Source organism: Amblyomma maculatum, chromosome 5, assembly GCF_055883805.1.
Source record: "Amblyomma maculatum isolate TAMU_Amacu chromosome 5, ASM5588380v1, whole genome shotgun sequence".
Taxonomy (NCBI): Eukaryota; Metazoa; Arthropoda; class Arachnida; order Ixodida; family Ixodidae; genus Amblyomma; species Amblyomma maculatum.
This window is the reverse complement of record NC_139348.1, coordinates 159,337,926-159,357,193: the sequence shown is the minus strand read 5'-3', so window position 1 is coordinate 159,357,193 and position 19,268 is coordinate 159,337,926. Positions and strand designations below refer to the sequence as shown.

Here is a 19,268-nt window from a genome sequence, read left to right as displayed (position 1 = left end):
CCTCACATGTTCAACACTTGAGGCTCCGAAAAACGTGACGTGAATTACACCTTTTTTGAAAGGGTAAAGTACCTCAGTACCTGAGGGATTTCAATTTTTTATGACATGATGACGCTAGGAAAGTGCTTTAGAAACCGAAGGCTTACCCCAATATGTAATTTGATACGTGCGCACCAACAGAATCGAAACGTTTGTGGTGCCATGGGAGCTGCTTCCAGTATAGGCCATCGAAACCGCGTGTTTACGCCCGCCCTTTCAAGCGGCAATACATTAGAACATTTATTCGGAACAGTTAATTGGGATATTTGTCGTTAGTTTGCGCGACTTTAGCGATTGAAAATTTTATGTGAAATTCTATTTACGAGAGAATTAATCAGGTCATCCGCTGCAATGCTATTTTAAGTACATTTAAAGTTTCATTATTAGTATTTCTAACACTGGATGGAAATGCGCTACCATTATTCACTTTCTCTTTGCTTTTCTTTTATTATTTCGTTCTTGTTATTGTTTGCTTCATGTCCAGCTTTCTAGGAAGTAAATTTTAGTCACTTTCCGTATAGCTGTGGAACACTATTAAATAATATCTGATGATCTTACAGCACGCTGAAGAAAATTTGGTTATACTTCAATTGCAGCAAAACAATGCCTTTAATCTTCGTCCTGCGTTCGCAAGGAGCGAAGGAAGTTTCCTTTGGAAATCAAATGTTGGCGTTTTCCGCAATAATAACAAATTGGGCTGGGGAATATTTTAGGATCTGCTTGTTATCGTACTAGTGGGAGGAAAGAAATCTTACGTTCTGTCTTAAAATCTAATTTTAAAAGCTTATTTTGCGTTATCTTAGTGTGCTACGCAAGAAAAATACAGTGTGAGAGTTTTATATTTGATAATAAAATGGAGGCTCTCGAGCGGTGGTCTCCAAATGCATTGATTATATGTGCTGAAATATTAGTGAATGGTAAAAAATTGTATCCCTTGGCGAGTTTTCGTTAGTAAAAAACACTTCTCAATACTTTTTAGCTACGCATATTTTTGTTATATTCCTTGCAATATGCAGCATCTTAGAACAAATAGGATCGAGAAATGAGAATTTATATGAAAAATCCTGAATGAGATATCTAAAAATGAATGATGTTTCACATTGTGCTTTTCCCCAGTCATTGTGCACGATGTGGAGGTCATCGCAAAGGTGCAGTATAGTCAACGCAGGATAGTAAGGTCTCAAATTAGTCTATATTTAAAGAGAAAACTGCGTAAGCTAATAAGGAAGAAGACGATCGACAAATTATCTCTAAGGGGGGAAGCAGAGAAATTAAGGAACTAGCTTCAGAATCGATATTCAGCTTTAATCAACCAAGATGGCGGAGTGCAGAAGAAATGCACCATAATTTCAGAGATGTCATTACTAAGTCCGTGGTAGAAGTCTACGGTAGCAAAGTTGGGAAGGATATTTGTAAATTACTTATGGAGACAAAAGATCGCATTAGGAAACGACAAAGCGTAAAATTTTCAAACAAGAAAATAGGGTACAACTGGCACAGCTATCAAAGCTAATCATTAAACACAAAATCTTCGATGCAGTGGATTACAATATAGAGACAATGAATCATTATCTATACGGCAGTAGCCTGAATAATATCAAGAAGAAACTAGGAACACTACAAAATTGAGATGAATACGCTAACAGAGAGGTCGTTCAGTACAATTATCAATGTGTATGGGATACACAAAGTGGCCGAGGAGTTCTTTACGGATTCCTGCGGTGGCCGAAGTAAGCAGAATGATAACGAAGACAGCAGTAGCACAAAAGACTTCACCTTCATTTCGAAATGACCCACCAGTGACGAAGTACGAAATAATGAAAGCATTAGAAGGAATGAAAAGAATGAAAGCGGCCTGAGATGATAAGATAACTACATTATTCCTGAACGACAGTACAGAGATTGAGCTACGCAATGGCTCATCCTCTAGCGGGAAACAGAGTCGTGAAAGGAGAGTAATATTATCTTCATTCAAAGAAGACTTCAAAGACTTGAGAATTAGCAGACCGATCAGCTTACTCTTATTTATGCACATGATATTTACAAAGGTACTAGCAAATAAAGTCATGGCAAGCTCAGACTTCAGTCAATAAAATTATTATACACGAGTGTTTAAAGTGCAATCTACAACAGATCATATCCCCACTATCGACCAGATGATAGACAAATTCTCGGAATATTATAACTCTAACATATACAATTTATAGTTTGCAACAGATCATTTGAATCAGCAGTCATGCAGGTTTTGTGAAATAGGGTATCGATAAGCCATTAGAGAAAATAGTACAAGATGTCTATTTTTACTGCGCAGGAATCAAAGCCATCTGTAAAAAAAAAACTAAATTCCCATAAAGAAATGTGTTAGGCAGGGACAAAGGGTGTTTTCAGTAGTACACACAGAACACTTTGCGGATGTCATTAGAAGCATAGAAAGGGAACGGTTAGGTGTAAAGGTGGATAGAGAATACTCAGTTATCTGAGATTCTCATGTATTTTCCTACCTGAATAACTTAAGAGAAGAATTGCGAAGATTGATAAATTACTTAAACGGAAAACTCAGAAATATAGGCCTCAATATTATAATCCAGAAGACAGTGAATGATCAACAGCCTGGGAAAGAAATAGCAATTTACAAAAGACAGTGAATGATCAACAGCCTGGGAAAGAAATAGCAATTTACAATAGATGGCGCCATTCCTTTTTTATGCCGCATAACAAATGCAAGTTTTCATACTTCCAGCTTACTTTGTGTTAGATCGCTTTAAAAGCTTCAGCCTGAGAAAGTTAAGAAATGACGAGCAAATGTGACTAAAGCTAAGAGAGCCGTGCTTTCATGGGCGCAGCCAACCTGCCCTGTCCACTGGTTTGAACTGAAGTTTTCAACTGCGATTCTGCGCAAGCTATTTGGTGCGGCCTGAATATTTCGATGTTAATTACTCGCGGTTTCTCATTGCCTCAAAATCTATCCGTAATATTCGTCATCTACTCACATGCTCACAATATTTAGTTACCTGAAAGGCGCAGAAAAGAAATTAATCGTGCAAGCCATAAGAAACAACTTGTGAGGACGCCTAATCTCCTCCTTTATGGGTATGAGGCGAAAGCGTAGGCGACCACCCGACGTGTATAGCGACCGTTTTAATTACCCGTATGGAAGTGGCCGCGTGGCGGTTAGTGTACTGAACTCAGCACCCAAAAGCACTGAAAGGTTTATTCTAATTTCACCTTTAGAACTCAAACGAGCACCCCTAGTTGGCAGCTCTGCCTAATTTAATGTCGCAATATATGTCACAATATCCTATATGTCATATATGATATATGGCATATATGCCACAATATCTTGTATTCACGTAAAGTCGCACGAACAATCGAAGAATTTGTTCTTGGCCGTGTGAACTGCCAGATGCCAAAGCCGGGTATTCTGCGTAACGCGCCCTTTAGGGCTATTGCGCGTAAACATTTGCTGTAGGCTAGTGACAAAAGCGGCACCACAAAAAACACTTTGCACCAAAAAAAAGTGTCGCCTAGTGTTTCTGCAGTTGAAAGTCTCCCCTATTACAGCTCCTCTCCTCTATCACACACACACACACACACACACACACACACACACACACACACACACACACACACACACACACACACACACACACACACACACACACACACACACACACACACACACACACACACACACACACACACACACACACACACACACACACACACACACACACACACACACACACACACACACACACACACACACACACACACACACACACACACACACACACACACACACACACACACACACACACGCACACGCACACGCACACGCACACGCACACGCACACGCACACGCACACACACACACACACACACACACACACACACACACACACACACACACACACACACACACACACACACACACACACACACACACACACACACACACACACACACACACAGGTGGCCGTTATTGACGCCCACATCGTGTAGTTCCTAACTATTAGACGACATAGTATATCCAACTCGCCCTGTTGTGCTTCCGGTATATCCCTCAAACGACGCAGACATGAAACGATCGAAACATCCCTGCCCCTCACCCACCGAAACGTTTCTCGCATCACAGATCAGCCAAGTGGTGTCTATACGACGTGTCGGACCAGGATTTAGAATGCCACCACCGCCGATCGTGTATTGGCTTCCCGAAATTGGATTGGCTCCGACACTCGACGAGATCGACAGTGTGCATCTATCCGCTACAAGCAGCCCCAAGCTCAGACGTGCTTTGCGTCAAGTTGAGCACGTAAGGGATGTGGGGGGGGATTTAACCAGGCCACCACCGCCGTCGCCACCGCGACATATTGCCGTCCAGACTTCGCAGTCGCTTCTCTCCACTCTCGAGAGCCGCTTATGGAGTGTACGGAGTCTCGTAAACTGCTTTAGAGGGTGGAGTATTCGGGATCAAGAGACTGCCACGGATAGGAAGCTGCCTAGAGCCGGCGAGCGCCCACGACAGATATATTGCCTCTTGAGCGAGTTCGCCAGAATCTTTCCTGCCTGTGGTCTCAGATAAAAGGACGGGCCCAGGAATCGGCTTTAGGGATTTCCACAAGTGCTTGCCCAGGCGTTTGGAGGATGTCGGCTGTCGACAGTGATTATGGCGTTGGAAGAATTTATACGGCTTCGGAGGCTGCAGTGATAAGCAGCGGAGGCCACGTAATTCACCTCTTGTGTGTCTGGGTTTAAAAAAGAAGCCGCGAGTCGGAAGCCACATTTGCGCCGTGCGGGTTTCTTCGGGGATAAGCAGAACACAATTTTAAGAATTCAAGTTCCAGTGCTCTAAAATACGCCAAGCTTTTTCTTCAGTGAGATATATATGATGCTAAAGCGGAAAGTCATTTATTTCTTCTTTAAAGGCAGACTGAAGTTTGAGTTCCCGTTCCCTTAATGAATGCTGATGTCTCTGTACGAACCGCTCATTGAATAAAGGTTGGCGTTATTGCTCATTATATACAAAAATATATGGTGGGCAGTTAAGCTGCGCCTTTAAGGGTAAGACGCGATAGCCTGGGCTACACTTCCACATATAAAGTCCCACTTAATCCAAGCCGTATATATGTAGCCGATAGCTCCGGTTTAATGTGCCCGACTGGGCATACCAGAGAACTGGAAGGTTTGCTCTCATTCCACTTTCCCATTTCAAGGCAGCCTGGGTTTCGAACTTTTCCCAAATTTTTAATATCATGTGATCTCGTTGAATCACACGAACCATTGATAGATCCGTGCCCGGTCATGTCATCTGCCTGCTATCACCTGCCAGCGTCGTGTCCCTGGTGTTTCGCTCAGAATGTCGCCTTCAAGGATATTCGGTTTAAATTGTAAGGCAGCAAGCAAGATATTAGTGTTAAAATTTTGTTTTGCCGATAAGATCAGTATCGTTAGCACTGATATTGCACAAGCCTAGGTAGAAAATATAATGCGTGAAACTCGACTTTGAGGAAAATAAGAAACTTTGATTGCGCCTACTGTGATGAGAGATTGTGACAAGTGCAATACTAGTGCAGCTGTACGTTTTCATGAAGGACTTTCCATTTCAGGATTATGCCTGGTAATTTAATAATGTCACATATTTAAATAAAAATGAACACATTAAACCGCTACTTGCGCAGCGTTTGAAGATCTCCAAGGTGTCAAAAGTGAAAAGTATTTACCGTATTCAGCGATATGAACCTAATGTACATTTATAACTATCATTTCCAGGGAATGTTAATAGAAAATTGATGCTCATGACGTGTCTTTGAACAGACACTGAGCAAATATCTGTCATTGCTCGCTGCAAAAGATTACTGCGCTTAGACTAATGCCTACTCTTGATCAAAGAAGAGTTCTGAGATTATGAAAAACGTTTAGACGTAGATTAGAGAACTTGCGAACGCTGCGGAAGTGCGGCACACCTAGAAGAACTTTGGCTCATACCTCTCCCGTTACCCATACCTTCTTTCATTTACTAATTAGATCACAGAGCCCTTGCCAGTATTCACGTCAGGACTTTAAATCATGTTGATGGAAAGCATCGCAGTAAATAGTTCGGCAAGTGATGCCGTCAAAATTACGGCCTGTTGTTTACTGGCGGCAGTGACAAAAAAAGAAGAATGGCGAAAAACGCCAACCAGGCATGGTGTGATACAATAACAGGAGCGGTGTTCGAAATGCCTAAGTCAAATGTTGAACCTTTCGTTTTTAGTTAGATCTATGCCTAAAAAAGGAGGAGAGAAATTCTGTTGCTTTGCAGCATGTTGTCTCGTTTAGGAGCTAAAAAATGATTCAGGTAAAGGTAAAGAGCAAGCCACCCGTTACATGTTATTATTTATGAGGAATAAACTAAAACAGAATGTTGAGACCACTTTTTCTTCCTGCCGCAAGGTAAGGTGTTCGACGTGTGCTTGGGAACCTATACTGTATTTGGTACGAGTCCATCGAGTCTGGCTTTGGAACAAGTTCATCATGACTTCACTGTATTCTTTATCTGGCGCACATACGCAAGCTGTGCTCTCTGTTTCTGCTTGTGAGTGTAGTGCCCTGTGCGCGTGTCTGTTTTTTTTTTAACTTTAACGTATTTATTCCAATGAAACTGTGACTTATGTATACAGAGTGTCTCGGCAAAAAAATAAACCAAGTTTATCTACATTTCATGCCAACTAATGTCAAGTGAGCTAAATTTGGATTTATATACAGCGAAAGCTAGCGTATTGCACCCCGCCTATTCAGGATATCTGTCGATATCAGGTAGTTACCCCTTTATCATCATCATCATCAGCCTGATTATACCCACTGCAGGGCGAAGGCCTCTCCCATATTTCTCCACTTAACCCGGTTCTGTGCTAGTTGCATCCACTTGACCCCTGCGAACTTCTTAATCTCATCCGCCCACCTAACTTTCTGCCGCCCCCTGCTACGCTTTCCTTCCCTTGGAATCCAGTTTGTTACCCTAAGCGACCATCGGTTATCCTCTTTTCGCACTACATGTCCTGCCCATGTCCATTTCTTCTTCTTAATTTCTACTAGAATGTCGGTAACTTGAGTTATTTATCTGACCCACTCTGCACGCTTTCTATCTCTTAATGTTACCCCTACCATTTTTCGTTCCATAGCTCTCTGGGTTGTCCTCAACTTAAGTAGAACTCTCTTGGTTAGCCTCCACGTTTCAGCCCCATAGGTGAGTACAGGCAAGATGCAACTGTTGTATACTTTCCTCTTGAGCGATACCGGTAAGCTGCTACTGATAATCTGCGAGTGCTTGCCAAATGCGCTCCATCCCAATCGTATTCTTCTTGTTATTTCCTTTTCGTGGTCCGGATCTGCGGTTACTACCTGTCCTAAGTAGACATATTCGCCTACTACTTCCAGTATTTCGCTACCTAATGTAAACTGCTGTTCCTTCCCGAGGCTGTTGAACATTACCTTAGTCTTCTGCATATTGATTTTCAAGCCTACCTTTCTACTTTTCCTGTCTAGGTCATCAATCATTATTTGCAGTTCATCCCCCGAGTTGCTTAGCAAGGCAATGTCATCAGCAAATCGCAGATTACTGAGGTATTCTCCATCTACCCTTATCCCTAACTGCTCCCTATATACGGATTTAAATCCTCAGCTATTGATAGGAATGTCGTCGAGCGCAACGAAAAACGTCGGACCCTATTGCTTCCGAAGAGATAGACATAGTTCTTCTGTTGCTGTTTGTCGGCACAAATGTCAGCCCGCGAAGTTTGTAAAAATTGTGACCACGCTCTCTGTGTGCCCGTATGAATGGATGGATGGATTAAATAAGGAGCGTCCCCTTTGAAACGGGGTGGTAGCAGTAGTATCATGCCCATTTTCTCCCCTATATCTTAAATATTGTTTTCAATTGATTCACTATACCATCATTATATTTATTGAATTTTTTTTTACACTACTAACATTATATCACCTTTCTGCTTTTAAGCCATGAATCTTCCAGTCGTTTTTTGCTAGCTTCCACCACAGGTTTATTCACCCGGCCACTGGTATCGCTAAACCCCAGAGCTTCAGGAAGAGTGACTGCGCCTGCATCGACTTCCGGATGAATACCATTACATTCGAGTACAACATGGTCAACTGTTTCAATGGAGTTACCACATACTGCACATGCATCATCTTCATGGTTAAATTTATTTTGTAGCTTGCGTGTTCAAAGACACCCTGGTATAGCTACAAAAAGTAGGGAACTGCCTCTTGAATTATCGAAAAAAAAGCTTCCTTTCTCATCTGCCTTTTCCACTTTCCTTCCATCGAATTTATCCAATTTTTACCTTCTGTGTTTTTCACCTGTTGCTTAATGCTCTTTATTTCTTCATCCTTGTGACCAGCATACTTAATGGTTAGTTTCCTTGTTCTTTTCCTCCATAGTGAGTCAACGCTTTTTAGGTATAGGTATTTAAATACTTTTGCTGCCAATCTGTTGCTGTCCAATTTCCTCAGGCGTTCCTCATATAATAGAGAGCTTTCCGTACTTAGAAAGATTCCCAGCCCATATCTCCCTGTACCGCTTTATTTGTGGTTTTGCCGTGGGCACCCAGTGCTAATTGTGCAACGGCTCTCTGATTTATTTCTGTTGACTGTACCTCTGATTTTAGGCACAAAACCGCATTTTCGAAAGTAAGTCCGGGCATCATAATTTCTTTCCAAATAGCCCTCAAACCCGCATACCTGTTTTATCCCCACAATGCCCTATGCCTCATTATGCCAGCATTTCTTCGCCCTTTTGCCTTAAGTGGTTGTTCATGCTTTTAAATGTATACCAATCATTCGTTTACACATACCCCGAAATATTTATATTCTGCTATTCTGGGTATTCCATGGCCTTGTATTTTAGAACCATGATCAGTTGAGCCGTTGAAAATTATCAAATCTGACTTAACTGCGCTAAAACTGAAGCCTAAAGCGTCCCCTTCGTCTCCGCAATACTTAACTAGAGTTTGCAATTCTTCCAGACTCTCAGCTAGCAGCACAATACCGTCTGCGTACATCAAACCGGGGAGGCGCTGCTCTACCGCCTTTCCGCCTAATCTATATGACAGGTTAAACCAAAGGCCGCTTTCTTGTATCCTCCGTTCCAGGTTTATCATATAAAGCATGAACAGCAGCGGTGATAGAGGACAACCTTGTCTTAATCCTTTGCATATACCTTGACAGCTTCCGTATTTCTTATCCCTTCCCTTGTAATTTCTACTTTGTTATCCCGGTATATTTCTGTAGGAACCCTGTTATCTCCATAACAGATACTTTCTTTTTTTATGTTCCTCAGGAGTTCCCTATTTACGTTGTCGCACGCCCCGTTTATGTCCAGGAAGGCCAACTACAAAGGTCTATTTTCCACTCTAGATATACGTTGCCCGAAAGCACCGTAACTACAGTGCCCTCTACTTGAGGCCTGCTAAATAACTGCCACATTCTATTTTTCCTGCCCAATAAGAGTTCGCTTTTTGGCCGTTTTCGACGTGGGCGGTAAGTCAAAATGAAAGTGCGCTTTTTCGAAAGCTCCATCACGCGCGCTACTACAGCTGGCGCTCATCTTTGAGCGATTGAAGAACCAACCTCTGCCGTGAGCATCGCAGAAAGTTGAAATCTAGCAGTTATATATGACATAGAAGGTGGCAGCTCTGTCACGGGATATTCTTAAAACTAACTTCACGAGTCTTCATCTGTGCAGAACAAAAAGTTGCAAACGTACTTGGCTTGCAGAATTTTTGTTTTTCTGGAGAATTTTAATATTCCCATCTGAGAGCTGAATGTAAACTTTTTATTTTTTTTTTGTGTGTGTCTGAGCGCTAAGATTTGAGTTAAAGAAAAATACTTCCTTGTACTCTAGGTAAATACAAGCAATATTCAGCTGACTTTTGTTCAGCAGAAATATTAGGTGTTTATTTAAAATCTTGAATAACATTTGCTTAGACACCTTTGATCTGATTTTGTGCGTACCTTGCATAGTCTCCTTTGCTCGCAATGTAAGGAGTCTTGCTACCGTGGAAGAAAATCAGACAGACAAATGTAGCAAAAATGAGGTCTTTAGTGGTTGTAGGCTCCTTTCATATACCTTCAGAGCAACAACGTAGGCAGAGGACACCATGGAATCAAATTTTACCAAAACCAAAACCAATTTTGTACCTTCGTCCATACAGTGCATTCTAGATTATAGGAATAGTTTCTAAGCACCGCTAGAGGGGCCAAAAATGCAGCATCGAGTTGTCTTTAAAATAATTACCGGCAATCGAAAAGAACGGCAATATTGAGACAGCTTGAAGCAATCATGTTGATTCATCAACTTAATACCATAATAGGTAATGTGTTACAGTCGAATCGGTCAATATTCGTGCCATATTACAGCTTCTTCTGCCCTTCGGTCTGTGTCCGACAAAGTTAGACGAAAGGCGTACCTATGGAGGTTTGCAGTGCCAGCAGGAGCTCCAGAAAACAATTTCTTTAATTTAACGATTCATTAAAAAATTTACTTCTAAAGTTTGTGCCACAAAACTATTATTTATTTTGCCCTTTATCAGATGGATCCGTTAAACGCAAGCCCACAGACAGGTGTTCTGCTTGGTGGCAAATGTTCTAAATTCCCCTGTTAGTATTTCGTAAGTCTTTATTGTTGTGTGTGTTTGAATGATTGGAAAGCAAACTTTGGATGCCTTAGCTCCCCAAACATTCCTCCCGCATACTCATGTAACAAAGCACGCTCGGGTTCATTTCCTTTAAAGGCCCACTGTCCCCCCTCCGGTCTAAAATTCTTTTTTTCCGCGGTGGCTGTGAGGCTTCGTCCGCACACCGCAAGGCCGCAAAAAGATTTTGAAGAGTAATTAATAACGGAGTTAAAGCCACCACAATCAACCGATTTTGCGCTTTCCTCTCCTTCCATTCTCTCTCAGAGATTTTTCACTCTCCTTCCCGGTCGTCTAGCCTCCGCAAGACAAATTCCCCTTCCTCCTAAGCGTTTGGCGGGAGGTGGGGCGTGGAACTCCGCTTGCGCGAAAAAAAAAACAAAAACTGGCGAGGGAGCGCGCGCCGCTGGATTCAGTCTGGCTGTGGCGAGGGAGAAGCGCGCAGCGAGCGGTAGACACCCATCCTTCACCCTCAGACTGCGAGACGGACCAATGCATGTCGTTTTCGACAAATACGTCATAGCTGCGGCTCGACGGGCCAGCGCAGGGAACGGGAAATCTGGCTTCCCGAAGGAGAGCAGGAGAGAGCTTTGATTTGTATTTTCGTTGCTTTGCGGCGCGCGTGTCACTGTAGCATTTTGCACAGACTATCTCCCCGGTGCCTGATCGAAACACTGGGCTCCTTCGCTTAAAAGGTCCTTTCCTGGACAGTGAACCTTTAATTGGCCAAATTGGAAAATAAACCATTCGGGAAACGGTAATCCTAATAATATACAGACTCAACAAAAACAGTCCGCTACTTGCCTATAGCTATTTTCGTAACAAAAACAAAGATGGATGGCCACATTCGAATGTAGCCTAGTAAAGAAAGAGAAAATGCACAAGTCTGGGTACGCGGCTTCCACAACCAAACAAAAGAGCCCATGTCGTATGTTTTTTTTTTTTGTTTTGTTTTTTTTTTACCTCATTCCTTCAGAGTACGTCTTTTCATGTCGTGTTATGAAGCTAAAAAGCTGACAATGAAACGCTTATTGCGAAATTTGAACAGCAGTGTTTATTACGTTTATTTACGTCTCAAGTTCAAGCACGGATTCCAATGTTACCAAACAACACGCCGCAGCCAGCGTTTACCAAGAGAAAACACGATATAAATGTATTACAAATCCCGTAAGCATTTTGAGCAATCTGCAAAGTATGCGGTGCGAAGTGACATGTGCGTTACCGTGTCGAATGCAAGCGAAATGCCTAAACAAAAGGGATGAATACATCGGGATGCACATCGAGTGGTCGTGACGTGCCTTGCAATGCGAGTTCTTTCACGTTCGTATTCAAGAATTCCGATGGTATTTCGAAGCGCATATTTTGGCGATGCTTCTAGCGAACCGCTATCTCTTTGTGTATTCATGTGGCACCTTGTTTCTAGAGACGCTCCCGGAATCGCGGGAACTGTCGTTTAAAGGACCGTCTATTGACGAGCAAACCTTTCTCCTTTTATTGTTTTTTCGTAGTGTTTCTTGGCCTCAAATGAAAGGTAGGAAGCAGTGCGGTATCCTTTCAGCCCCATTTGCTTTGAAAAGGCTCGGTGACAGCACCGAGACATTCCTTTCGAAACAGCGTCTGTCAGAATGAGCGGCGGGCGAAAATCGAATCTGTGTAGTCATGTGCTTGGAATCGCCGAGCAAATGCAAAGACCTTCTCCCGGTAAAAAGTGTGTGGAAGCGTGCGCCCTTTTCTGCATTCGTGCGTGCGATTCCAAAGCAGTGGGTGTGACGAGGGAAATTCTGATTGTTTTTGCGGTAGTTGAGGCCGTTGACAACTGTGACAGCGGGGCTCAATGCCTCGAGTTTCGAAAAAGCGTTGCCTCCTGCCTTCTTCAAATTCCCGTTGCCAAGGTAAATGCGGAGATTTGTTTTGGGTTCTGCGTGCTTATCGCTATTAGGCACATGTTCCTTCTGCGCAATCTATTGTTTGTGGCGAATGTCCCAGTACTTGAATGCAATCACAGTAGAGCCGATCTTTAATAAAAACGTTGCTATTCGTGTAGAAACCTCGAATGGTGTTCACTGTTCAATTCGAAAACGGTACGTTAATGCCTTGCCGAAATGCACAAAATTGTAATGCAAAACAGTGTTGCAGCGACGTGCACTCACATACACATTGTCGAATGCGTTATCAGAAAGTGACATTTAGCACTTAGGAGGCCTCAGAATTGGCAGCATGCTTTCCATAATCCGTCTATTTAGGTGTACTCACGGAGGCAAAGGCCACGGAGAGAAATTCACATATAGGGGTTTGAACAAAAGCGATATATTTGACCTCTTTAACAGCTCTCACACGTTGCGAAGCCTGAACCTTCAGTTATGTTATAGCTGCTTTGTCTATAATACATAATTCTATTCCGCGAGGCTCTCTATTGGTTTATCGAGACTATGAAGTTTGTCGATGATAATCCTGAGTGGTTGCCAAAGGTGGAACCTTTGATGGATCTAAAGGAATTTTAGAACGACAAAGCCAGCCCTTGGCAGGCATATTATTATTATTATTATTATTATTATTATTATTATTATTATTATTATTATTATTATTATTATTATTATTATTATTATTATTATTATTATTATTCTGTGTGTTTGTGTTGTCTTGCAAATGTCAGGCAGTAAAGAAAAAAACAAGTAATTCTAATCGCCGCTTGGTCCAGCATAAGCTTTCGTGATCAGTACTGTAGCGGCGATGTTTTTTCTGCCGATTCTATACTGTAGCCTAGAGCAACTGCATGTTCGTTTTCAACGTAATGAAGGCATAGATCAGAAGTGCAATATGCCGGGCTAGTTGGTACTGCATAATGAAATAAAACAGCGCAAGGAACGGGACGAAACACGAAGCGCCTGTGTCTTTGTTTCCTTTCCTTCGCGTTTCGTCCCGTTCCTTGCGCTGTTTTATTTCAGAAGGCATAGATATTTAATTAAAACTTGTAGAACCAGGAACACGGCGCACAAAGGCATTGAAATCGACGCGTAGCATATGAAATTATAAGCAGCAAACAAATCAGCGCAAAGCTTAAACTTCTTCGTAGACGATGTGACAGTGCCTTAAGTCCGGTAATTCTTGGCATTGAGAGATTGGCAGACGGTTTTGCAAAGCGTTAAACGTTTTTAGCAAAAATGTATATATGTTTACGGAAATCGGAACGCCCATTGATTGTTCCACTTGTCGATGGAGATGCACATTTTCCAGTAAGAAAAGAGAGGAAGGTTGAAGGGAACCGAGGAGGCAAAAAAGATGCCACAGTGGAGCATTGCGTACTAATTCTGACCGCCTGGAGAATCTTTGCAGGCAGTCACTATCACGTCACACGGACGCCTCTGCGGTGCACCTCCATCGAAACGCGGCCAGCGTGGTCGGGTTAGAACCTGAGAACTCCGGTTTAGGACCCGAGCGCTTGCTCGTAATTATGTGACTATCAAGGTCTATCTCCAAAGTAAATGACTGCAATTAGGAAGGGAAGCGACATCAAAGGATACTTTACTTCGCTTCTCTCAATCAATTGGCCGTTACAGAATCACCTGTCTATCTGCATTCTGTTCGGCTGCAGACTTCAAGCCATACTTCAGTCGTTGTCGCGTTCGAAACAGAATCGGGATTATCAGACTTGTGGGCGGATGCATTGGCGGCAGTGACTTTGTTTAGCTTTGACACGGCGGGTAACCACATAATCACTGTGTTTGAGAGACCGAAAGGGGACTAGCATGACATACTGGATCTGGAAAACTATAGATAATATTATTTATAATGAGATGACAGTCTTCAGATTCCTTTTGTAGAATCCTCGGACCGGTAAGTACAAGCGCAGCATAACCGGGAAACAAAACAACATAAACCTCGTGTATACGCTAAATGCATACACGTTAAAACTGTTCTTGCTATCAGAAAACGTGGGCGAGCGTCCACACCGAATACTGTTCATTGCTGTACCGCAAGATGGCGACTCTGCTAGATATTGCTGCGATTAGGTTTTGCTGGTTGATTGATTTGAGGTGCCTGATTGTGTGAATAATTAGTAAGGAGCGTTTGGAGTTTAATGAATGAGACGAACGTCGTGTTGACGAAAAAGTTCGTGGAAGGATCACTGAGTTTGAACGCGTGTGATGGAACCTGTGCCTGGTACTACAGTGAAAAATTCGTCTGCTATTGTACCGGATGCATCTAGTAAAGCGGAACTTAGTCTGAGATATGTTTTTTTTTTTTTCGTCACGGTGGCGCTAGACTATCGGAGAGACTTTGCAACACAGATAGCAAGAATTTCTAGCTGTGACGAACGCTCGATATGAGGCTGCTAGACTACTGAAGTGAAGGCGCTATGCAAATCTACGAGGATTAGAAATCAGGGAACGAGTGCGCAAGCTATCACGTCTTAACTGATGGCTAAGGTTAAGCGTTATACTAGATTTCTATCTCTTTTTCTTCAGGAAAAGAAGAAAAAATGATTTCGAGAAAAAAGTGTACGGGGAGTGATTTGACATTTCATGACGAAAAGAAGAGTAAGGTTAATGCCACTGAACACTTTCTCTCTGAGCTTTCCTCACTTAACGAAGAGAGTAAGAAGCTTGATAAAAGAACGCAACTATATGTTTTGTTTAGACAGAGTGTTATTAAAGTTGCATCACATATTGGACACTAAATTTGTGGTTTGTTTGGAATTGAGCAAAAACTACATAATACGTAACTAGTACGTTCGGACTACATCGTAAGCAAGGTCCGAAAAATACTGAGCGCTTCATGATGTGAGACAGCGAAAGGAGATATAGTTGGATAAAGACACTTAGCGTAGTAAGAAAAGGAGGTAACTAGATTTTTTAGCACCCCGGACTATATTTCTAAAATTAACCCATTTTTATTAAATGTTTCGTGCAGCGCGCGCCCTCTCCACAAGGAGCAGCTGACGATTCGCCCATTGTTGCCAGCTTAACGACACATAATCCAGTCGAACAGAAGTTTGAGGTAAGCTGTACATTCATCGCTGAAATGACTTTGCATGTGTTGGTTACTTCTTTGATGTTAAAAATTTCCCAGAATGCAAAACCCACAAACATACAATGAAAGCCAAATTCTGCCTTCATTCAAGGCCCAACTCAAGTCATATAGAGGAGAGCACAGAGTGAGAAGTATCGATGTTTTTAATTCTGAAGCGCGCTAGTACATCCGCCTCATCGCCTGTAAAGTCCGCATGTATAAAGGCATATGTGAATTATCAAACCCTTCTGCGGCTGCAAGTTATACGCTGATAGGAGAAAAGATAGCCACTTCGGCTAATGTTCTGCCTGTTGTTGCAATGCTGAGCCGTCGCCCGAATCGCCGATTGTCCATCGTTTGATTGCACTCTCCAGGGTCATGAATATTCTCGCGATGAGAGAAGACGCGGTGGAAGTGTACATGTTTCATTCGCGCCGGATGGCTTCTAAGCAGCCGGCGTGGCTAATGAACTTCTAGTTTACCATTAGACAGTCAAGCAATCCTGGTGCGACGCTCGAAACCCTCTTTCTGTCCTGCTTACGAGTCTCGACATCTCTGTGCGGGCCGGTGGAGGGTAGTCTCTAGACGCCTGTACAGCCTTGCATTATTCTGCGAGTATGTTGTTTCCCGCTACACAGCACAAGAGGAAGAGGTGAGCTGTAGCGAGGTAGAGAAATGAAGCCTACTCTGTAATTCGTCCGAGTAATCAAGCTCACAGGGTCTATCACAGGGCTAATATTAGAGCAATCTGTCGGCTCGCTGTCTGCAGGTTATTAAGAATGCATGTACCTGCTGGTTCCACAGAGACATGAGGAGGGTTGGTAGCGTACTATGCAGCGTCGCGAACATTTAATGTCTTACGAGGAACCAGGTGCTCTAGCTTTAAAAGTTATGCCTTTGCACTTGTATCTCAGCAGTGTTAACAAATTCCGAATCTACAGTTTGATAAAAGATCATCGAAGAGTTGTATTTGAAAGTCTTGTTTGTTAAGGAATTATAACAACTGGTGAAAAAAACTACACTTACTTCACGGTAGACTTAATGTGCCTTAAGGCACTGAGCAATATCCGACAAAATCAATTTAGATACCGTAACACTCGCTCTTCTGGCCTTATTCGCGTTGTTTACTCTGTGTTTCTATAAAATGTCTGAAAAATTGCTTCTGGATTTAAAAACTATCGGTACCGGTTTTTAACACGCGAACTGGAAAGGTAACACGTAACGAAACATGCATTTTGTGCAAAAGCACAATATCGACATTTCATTGAAACATATTTACAATTTCAGTGTTGCCAGCTTGCCACTATGTTTAGCAAAAGTTTATTGCAGATACTTTTAACTTGGACATCAGGGTTAAAAGAACAACGTTAATCATTCAAGAGAGCAATACAATTTTAGTTGAATGCGAAAAATTATAATAGTGCAGTTTCCAAAAAATGTTCTTGCACGAGTCGCTTTGAATGAATTATATTGTTTTGTTCGTTTTCTGACCGAACATTTAAGAAGAAACGCAGTCTACATCACCGCAGCGTGTTCCACTATTTGCACAATGGCGGCCGAACAATTATATCGCCAGTTAAGCATTTCTTATTTCAGACGAGTCGAAAATGTAGTAAATATTTTCGATGTGCGTTAATACATCTTCGCCGTCCGGCTAATAGATGGGGTGGTTTTACCAGTAAATAAAACTAACTGCTTATGATAGCAGAAACTTTGACATTTGGGCATGCCGTTCGTGGTGACCTAATTCTGCTCGAAAATGCAAGCTTTCATGCTTCCCGTTGTTGTGCAGGGTAAACAACTGCGGTACACATACCTCCTTCGTTAAAATTGTAAATAATCTTTACATAAGCATTCGGGAAGGCAGCTGTAGAGAAGTAATTTGGCTCTTACTAAGTCCAGTCGTTTTTATGCGCCGGTAATGTGCGTGCTCATTCGAAAGTGTATTTGTTCCAACCTGATTTTGTCTGCTTACTAAACATCCCGTGTAGAAAATTATTATTATATGTTCTTGTTCTACAAAGCTCGCTTAACCTGTAAAACAGCATGGTTTGGATACTCTTTCATGTAAGGCATTTCTTGATAGTAATCTTCATTTGGTACGGAAAATATACAGACCTTCGCCGCGCACTAACGTTCTTCAGGGGTTAGCACGAGTATTGAACAAGCGTAGCGGAGGAGACTTGGTTCGTAAGCCGAGTCTTCAGGAGTTAGAGGTGCACAAGATCAAATTTGTTAAGCGCCGACACCGTAATATAGGGAGCTTGCGTGAAGCAGTGCATGCTGAGTAATCCGCCATAATGTTGTCGCTGGCAGCAGACGGCGGGAAGCGCAGCCAGGCATAGTTGTGGAAGTGCCTTGTCGTTTTCGACGGTCCACCGAGCACACGCGGCTTTTCGTGCGCTGCTCTTACGTGCGTGCGATTGTCGGCAGATTCCTGTGAAACATACGAGTCGATGCTGCGCTCGAAAACTCGGGCGCGCTATGAAGAAGTGCAAAGCAGTGCGACGCGGACCTGTTCAAGCTACGCGCGAACGACTGACCGCACTATGCGTCTGGACCTGGCCGCCCATCGAACTCGCCGACATTCATCATTTCTAGTTCTGGCGAGTAGGTTTTGATACTTGCCCGGATTGGCGTCGATCTCTCGTGTGCTAGCCCATGGGAGCCATTCGCATCGGCGTCGCTAGAGGAATCCTTTGCCTGCTCGCCCTCGTGCAGACGTGTTTTTGGTATCGTGAACCCGAATTCGGCTTGCCCGATTACGCCAGAATCGTCTGTGCGCACTAAGCTACCATGTGGGCGAGGATGAGCGGCAGTGCAGTGCTGCGTCGTCTGCTGCCAACCAAAATATTATGGCGGATTACCCATTGTTGTTGTTGTGGCTGTAGGAAGAAGGAAAAGAAAATGGACGGGCCTGCTACTGGCTCTGTAGCTAAGCCACCTCCGCTGTCTCATGCGGACAGAAAAAGAAAGTAGAGAAGAAAGAAAAAGAAGAGGAAGAGAAAGACGCGCGCCGCAAGAGCCATCGTCCACCACCTAAGCGGTGGCGGGTGCAATGACGGCCAACAACAGATAAAAATTCGGTGGCTGGCTAGCCCCCGCCGCAAGCGGCGTTGACCTACCATCCCAGCCCCGTAGGACCAGAAAAAGCCACCCTTCACCACCTCCTGCGCCTCCGTCCGCAGCAATTTTAAGGCGAAAGCCTATAATGCCTCCTACTGTCGTTAGCGAATGTTGTAGCTGTAGGAAGAAGGAAAAGAAAACGCACGGGCTTGCTACTGGCTCTGCAGCTGAGCCACCTCTGCTGCCTCGTGCGGATGGAAGAGAGAAAGTAGAGAAGAAAGAAAAAGAGGAGGGAGAGAATGACACGCGCCGTAACAGTTGTCGTCCACCACCTAAGTGGTGGCGGGTGCAATAACGGCCTACAAAAGATAAACATTCGGCGGCAGGCTAGCCCCCGCCGCAAGCGGCTTCGACCTACCAATCGCAGCCCCATAGGGCCATGAACAGCCACCCTTCTCGTTAGCA

The 19,268-nt window shown here is 43.2% G+C and overlaps 1 long non-coding RNA gene across 1 annotated transcript in view; it reads left to right on the top strand.

The window, feature by feature from the left end:
- Positions 1-19,268, top strand: part of LOC146190113 (uncharacterized) — a 105,586-nt gene that overhangs the window by 37,741 nt on the left and 48,577 nt on the right. Inside the window, exon 2 of the long non-coding RNA XR_014707702.1 lies at positions 15,639-15,725. This is a non-coding gene — a long non-coding RNA (uncharacterized LOC146190113). The remainder of the gene's footprint in view (positions 1-15,638; positions 15,726-19,268) is intronic.